Raw genomic sequence first — 8179 nt, 5'->3', positions numbered from 1 at the left:
ACTTTTAGGTTAAAATTTCATTACTTTTGCCTAGTTTTTTTTTAGTATTTCTTTTGCTTATAATTTTCAATTCCTATTATTCCTTATGCCACTAACCATTTCATTTCATGTTTCATTCATTCATAAGCATTCCATACTTCATCTCCTCCTTCACTTTATTTCTTGTACATTTAAATTTTTACCAAGACTTAGAATGTAACATTTAGGAATTCTTGTACTTTACTTTCATGCAATTTAAATTCTTGCAAGACCATAGAATGTATCTAGGCCAATGATGTAAAGGACAATGGACTCTAATGATGTACACCGACACAAGCACCGACACATGCACACACACCACTTTAGGTGTATGGCTAGGATATGCATGTTTAGATGTATGTTTAGGATTGTATGTTTAGATGAATGCTTAGGCTTTACACTTAGAAAAACCTCTTTTCAAGAAAATATGAACAACATCACTCAAATTCTTTTTTCATAATAAACCTTGGGATCCAAAATCCCATTGTATTCTCTTTTATTTTCTTAATCAAATTTTAATGAATTTTAATCATACTTTGACTTTCATTTTGCAAAATAACTAATTCCACCTCACCTTTTTTTCAATCTTATGCCCTTGAGGCCTCTTTTCCTCATTCTTCAAATTCCAATTTTCAAACTTAAAATCAACCAACAAAAGCAAAAATATTTTTGAAAGAGAACTACGGTGGATTTGATCCCTTAAACGGGTACGTAGGCAAGGAATCAAAACTCCTTCAATTCAAATAAAATAAAAATTCAAACACTTTCTTCTCCCTCCAATTCTTCACTTAGTAAACTTTTAGGTGTAAATATCATTTTTCAAATAGCATTTAAAACTAAAGCGCGCGCGTAGAAAGTAAAGACGGTTCCTATAGGATACTATAGTCGTTATGGGTGCCTAACACCTTCCCGTAGCGAAAACAACTCCCGGACCTCGATTCTCAAGGGTTTTGCTTATTTTTTCCCTTCCCAAGAAAAAATGAGATATCACCGGTTAAAAAGGTTCAACCGTAATCAATGTTTGACACCCGAAAACCAAGATAAAACAGAGAGATCCTAAAGAGGGAGTAAAAATTGGTTACATAAAAAATCTAAAATGTATACATATACTTTTAGTCCCTAAAAATATATTATTTTTTGACATTGAGCCCCTGTAAAAAATATTTTTGTTTCTTTTTGGTCCCTGCAAATATACCACGTTATGCTTTGATCATTCATGATTTATTTTAGTCTCAAACAAATATGTTAACCTTGAAATTGGTCCCTATATTATTCATTTTAGTGCTTATTTTGAGGGATTAAAATCAAATATTCAAAATTTACTAGGACCAGTTCGAATATGAATATATTTTGTACGGACTAAAACAAAAATATTATGGACTAAAAGCGATGTTTTTTTAAAATTTGCAAGGACAAAAATAAATATACATGGAATGAACCAAATCTCTCGATATTTACATGGACTATTTGCGTATTTGTGCACAAACAACAACATATAATTTTATTGGAGAATATTAAGATGAATGAAATAAAGTGGTTCATAAAAAAAAATATGTTGATGATTAAGCTAAAGAAAATATTCATATTACAAGTTTTATGATTATTACGTACTGAAAAAACTTTTTTTTCTCGGTTACATTTCATAACAACACATTGTTTTCCTTTGTTACTAATAAAAAATTCAATAATAAATAAAATATTTAAAGGTTAGCAGACCTGAGGTTCATATATGCAAAACATATGTCGCTTATTTATAATCTTTAGAGAATGCAATATAGTATATTATATAGATAAAAAACAAATTTGGAAAACAAAATATAAATAAGAAAATCATAAATGCTATATAATAAAATTTCATACTTAAATAAAAAATTTGTATTCTCCTCTTCTTATCAATCATCCTATGCATTAGAATATTGTGGAAAAATGAGTGAAAAACATTTCGAGTTAATATATCTTCAACATGTTCCTTCTATTATCTTTATAAATCTATTTAGAGCATGTAACAATAACAACATATCCATTTTTTTTAGTAACATATCCTAATTTTTTGTGTTCTTATAAAGATTTAATTACATGATTCTTTTAATATCTTTTTAATATATATGTTATGTAATGACAATATTATGATTTAAATTTTTATGACCTTTTCAAGTGAATGCCATTTTTTTTCTCTCAATTGTAGTTTTATTTTGTTTATTTAGTAACCAAAGAGTAAATCATAAATAAATAATGTACTTACTTAGTAGCAACTAACAAGCGAACAGAAGGAGGTTGCACTTGCGTGTGTTTTGTTGCAATGCCTAGAAAACATAACAGTGGTCGAACAACTCACTAAAAGAGGGCAAATTGTTATAATTCCCAATCTAATTTGCTAATTTTAAAAACAAATAACTAAACCGTATCGCTTAAATTTGATAAGAAACAAATGTAAGGTATAACATAAAAAGACATTGGTAACTTCTGAACACTCTTTCACACCTTCCATGTGTAACTACGTCCTAAAATATCCAAGTTAACTGATTGTCGTTTAACAACCATAATCCATCATTTCGTTCTTGTTTGTTTATAAATATTTCAGATTTCATAATCACTTGCCACATTCAATTAACATTATACCAACACATCTCAAACTCATAATTGATACAAAATGCAGAAAACAAACTCAAATATTGAGATCCTAAGAGTGCAAGCTCTATCAATTCTCTGCACACCCCAACCCTTTTCTTGAATTTTCTGACTTTGCTCCCATTCCAGATAAAGATGATCCAATTCTTTGCACAAAACAACAAATTAAGAACGACGCTCTTTTTGATTTTGATGGCTTTTCTCCCGTTCAAGATAAAGCTGATCCATTTTGTAGTACAAAACAACAAATTGACAACGATGCTTTTCTTGATTTTGATGGCTTTTCTCCAGCTGAAGATAAAGTGGATCCATATTATAGAACCAAAGAACAAATTCAAGACAATGATGAAGAAAATGTCGAAGAAGGGGAGTTTAGTTTTGCATGCACCAAAGTCCACGGAATGCATATATTTGCCGATGAGATATTTGAAAATGGAAAAATACGTCAAAAACCACATACTTTTGACCAATCTCTATTCATCTATCCCACCTCAAATAATAATGCCTCACATCTTCGACCACTTTTATGATATCCCACTTTTATTGAGATCCTAAGAGTGCAAGCTGTAATATCCCACTTTTATGATACGAAGAATTACCTGTTAACGATAGATTAAACGCGGTTAAGACTAAGGGTAAAATGGTAATTTCTCATGGAGGGGCTATTTAAGGATTTTTGGCTCAATAATTTCATAATTCTCACCATTTTCTCTCTCTAGGGTAAAGATTCAATTCTTCTCTCCCTTCTCTCTAGGAAAAATCGGTTCCCTCCTCCTCTCACTCTACACAATCTTTGATTTTCATCTTTCCTCATGAAATTAAAGACAAGGATGGCTAGGGTTTATGGTGTTGGTTAGGGAAGTGATGAAGAAATCTTCTCTTTTCTCCTCTATTCATAATCTTTGCTCAATCTTCTTCTTAATCCTTCAAGAAACAAGAATCTAAGTTAGATTAGGGTTGGAACTTGTTGGTGACAAGTTGGAAGCAAGCTTCACCAACATCCCTCTTTCAACTAGGGTTTGAGCTTAGGGTTTGTGGTCAAGAACTTGGAGTTGTGTGCATATTCTCAGGTTAAACCAAGTTGAGTTCTTAGATAGTTCTTATCCATGGGATGTGGGTAAAGCTTACAAGAAATTATATAACTTTTCTAGGGTTTATGAGTAGAAAGTTAACCCTTTTTATGCCATACATTTTTATACTTGTGAATACTTGTTCAATGATGGTTTTACAAGTTCCATATGACTTCTAGCATCATAATATGTCTTGGGATGTTTTGTATTGAGGTTTTTGGGTCAAAATCACCATTTTTGCAGGTCTGGACTGTCACAACTCGCAACGGCTAGCAATTACTCGCCATGGCAAGCAAGCACCACAGGAAGGGGTGTTTACTCGCCATGAACTTGCAGTGGCGAGTTAAGTAACTCACAGTGGCGAGTAGGTGAACTCGCAGTGGCGAGTAATAGGGTTGCAGCACCCTGTTTGCCCGCTTCAGGCCCTTTCATCTTCGTTCGGACCAGTCTTCTTTGAGCATTCTTTTACAGTAATAAACCCCTCAATACATGACTCTAAGGCATGGTCTTTAAAAAAATTTCTTGATCATTCAACAAGGATTTGTAGTGTATAAATTAAGTATGGTGTAAAAGAGTTATGGCAAGAGTTAACGGGTAGCAAGCAATAACTAATGGGGAAAATGGAACTAGAACCTCAGCGTAGATGTTGAGAATTAGGAAGTGTATTATGATTAATTATGTTAAGGATAATGAATGACATCTATGCTTATGAACTTGTATGAAATACCCTAAAGGATCGATTTAGGATCCGAGTTAAATGAATTTAACTCAAATGGTTATAGTTTAATCATTCATGTATGCATAAGACTATGATTAATATAAGTTGTAGGTGTTCGTGTCTCTCGTTATCCACGTTAGGGGGATACGAGAGGTTCTCGACCTAAGGGGAACGGTTCAAGCCGCAAGGGACCCGCACGACACTGAGGGAGTCCGATGTACGTACATCGGTCATGTATAGGAGTGTACTCGGGGTTACTCCACCCGGGACTCTCCGTAAAATGAACCAAGATTATATTTGATTGTTCAACCCTAACATAATGATATAAGTGAACGTATTCATGCATGGTTATGATATGATGTTAGATTTGAGCAAGTATAAAGGATTGCCAAGGACGATCCTAGGATACCCTATTCGTCCGGTATAGATTGTGCCATGATTTGTTCATGTTTAGGCTTAGATACGTTTAGAGTATCTTAGAAAAACAGTTCTAGGAACCCTTAACCGCCATGGCACGTATGTTGTTAGCAAGCCTATAACAAATAGGAAAGACCTAAGACGGGTTATAGCAAGCACGACCGTCAAGGGTACAAGTCTACACACGTATAATCAACCGCCAGGTTGTAAAGTAGACACGTGATAACCATAGGTTATCCCCAAGGTTATCACTAGCCTAGGGCTAGAAAGAACTCACTGAGACATTATGTCTCACCCAACTCCTTATTTGTTCAGGTTCACAGGTTGCGCAAGGAAAAGGTAAAGAAACAGTCTTGGATTGATCGTGACTTCATGGAATCGCTTCGTTGTGAAATAGAGATGTATATGTTATATTATAAGATGTGTATTTATGGGTTTTGTATTTACCCTAAGTATGTTAAGCCTTTTGGTGTAATAATGTAACATAGAAGCTTTGGATGGTGTTGTGACCAAACTCCCGACTTGATGTCGTCCCTTGTATTTGTATAATTAATGTATCCAATATCAGTTTAACGCTTATTTGATTATTCTAGACACTTTCAAATTTAGGCGTTACACAAGCTCTATCAATTCTCTGCACACCCCACCCTTTTCTTGAATTTTCTGGCTTTGCTCCCATTCCAGACAACGATGATCCGATTCTTTGCAGAAAACAACAAATTAAGAACGACGCTCTTTTTGATTTTGATGGCTTTTCTCCCGTTCAAGATAAAGCTGATCCATTTTGTAGTACAAAATAACAAATTGACAACGATGCTTTTCTTGATTTTGATGGCTTTTCTCCAGCTGAAGATAAAGTGGATCCATATTATAGAACCAAAGAACAAATTCAAGACAATGATGAAGAAAATGTTGAAGAAGGGGAGTTTAGTTTTGCATGCACCAAAGTCCAAGGAATGCATATATTTGCCGATGAGATATTTGAAAATGGAAAAATACGACAAAAACCACATACTTTTGACCAATCTCTATTCATCTATCCCACCTCAAATAATAATGCCTCACATCTTCGACCACCACTAAAGAAGATCTTTATTAAGAATTCCGTAAATCGACACTCAATGCTAGGTGGTATTTCAAAAGAATCTCAAAATGAGTCATTGCAGAATATGACAATGGTGGAGATAAAGGCTTCAAATGAGTGTTATGAAAAAAGCAACTCCACAGGGTCATCAAAATTGTGGAAATTTAGACAAAACATGAATCTTCGAAGTAACAGCGACCATAAGGATTCTCTAGTTTTATTGAATGCTTCGGCTACAAAAAATTCCAAAAAGCCAAAGGTAGAAAACATTGTCAATAAAAAGAGGAAGGATGAAAAACACAAAAATGGATTATCAGCTTACGAGAAGTTGTACGTGTCTAATAAAACGAGGAAGGATAGCAACAAAAGAAGATCATTTTTGCCTTACAATCATCATTTATTCGGGCTATTTACCAACATGAATGGATTGAGTAGGAACCTGCACCCCTTTTGAGTTTGAATTGTCGAGTTTTATCATGTTGGAAGTATATATGATTTTTGACATAGTAGAATACTTTAATGTACATAAAATAAGCTAATTAGCAATAGGTTTTGTTTCTCTCATTATGAAAACCAAGAGTTCTAATTTTCTCGCATGATAATGTAGAGTGAATGATCTAATGTTTGTTTATATAATACACATTTTCATGTGTATCTCATTAAATAGAAACACATGGTTAACATGTTTTTTAACTATATCCACTTAACTGGGAAGGAAACATGAAACATGACAAGGAATATAAACCTTTGATTTCATCTAACACTCTCGTCGCCCTAGTAGTATGTAAATTTATCCTTTAAGAGTATATTTGGTATTTTCAATAGAAGAACTATAAAAATTATATATATTTTAATATAGAATTATATATTTGAAAATGTTTAGTGCGCCATCCATCACAAGTGTTCTACCTGACAACCTTATGTTAAATCAAATAGAGTTAGTACTTAACATAATCATTGTTTACAACAAGTTTCAAACCACTTATGTCTACCATTATATGGGGTTATAGCAAAAATAATGGAAGAACGAGTGTTCAATAATTGTAATTTACAACTTCTTTGTCCTTGTACATGTGTTTTCTACAATAGGTTTGTTTTCATCTTAGAAGAGAAAATGTTGCAGAGAGATCCTAAAGAGGGAGTAAAAATTGGTTACATAAAAAATCTAAAATGTATACATATAATTTTAGTCCCTCAAAATATATTATTTTTTGACATTGAGCCCCTGTAAAAAATATTTTTGTTTCTTTTTGGTCCCTGCAAATATACCACGTTATGCTTTGATCATTCATGATTTATTTTAGTCTCAAACAAATATGTTAACCTTGAAATTGGTCCCTATATTATTCATTTTAGTGCTTATTTTGAGGGATTAAAATCAAATATTCAAAATTTACTAGGACCAGTTCGAATATGAATATATATTGTACGGACTAAAACAAAAATATTATGGACTAAAAGCGATGTTTTTTTAAAATTTGCAAGGACAAAAATAAATATACATGGAATGAACCAAATCTCTCGATATTTACATGGACTATTTGCGTATTTGTGCACAAACAACAACATATAATTTTATTGGAGAATATTAAGATGAATGAAATAAAGTGGTTCATAAAAAAAATATGTTGATGATTAAGCTAAAGAAAATATTCATATTACAAGTTTTATGATTATTACGTACTGAAAAAACTTTTTTTTTCTCGGTTACATTTCATAACAACACATTGTTTTCCTTTGTTACTAATAAAAAATTCAATAATAAATAAAATATTTAAAGGTTAGCAGACATGAGGTTCATATATGCAAAACATATGTCGCTTATTTATAATCTTTAGAGAATGCAATATAGTATATTATATAGATAAAAAACAAATTTGGAAAACAAAATATAAATAAGAAAATCATAAATGCTATATGATAAAATTTCATACTTAAATAAAAAATTTGTATTCTCCTCTTCTTATCAATCATCCTATGCATTAGAATATTGTGGAAAAATGAGTGAAAAACATTTCGAGTTAATATATCTTCAACATGTTCCTTCTATTATCTTTATAAATCTATTTAGAGCATGTAACAATAACAACATATCCATTTTTTTTAGTAACATATCCTAATCTTTTGTGTTCTTATAAAGATTTAATTACATGATTCCACCTCCTATTGTAGCTCAACTCTCTTCAAGAGTTTCTGACTTTATCACAGACCATAAATGGTGTATTCCTTCCACTCTTCAAGCGA

This window comes from Medicago sativa, chromosome 8 (genome assembly GCF_051527215.1).
Source record: "Medicago sativa cultivar Bolivia chromosome 8, Bolivia_mono, whole genome shotgun sequence".
NCBI lineage: Eukaryota > Viridiplantae > Streptophyta > Magnoliopsida > Fabales > Fabaceae > Medicago > Medicago sativa.
The sequence above is the reverse complement of the archived record's forward strand: the minus strand, read 5'-3'. Positions refer to the sequence as shown.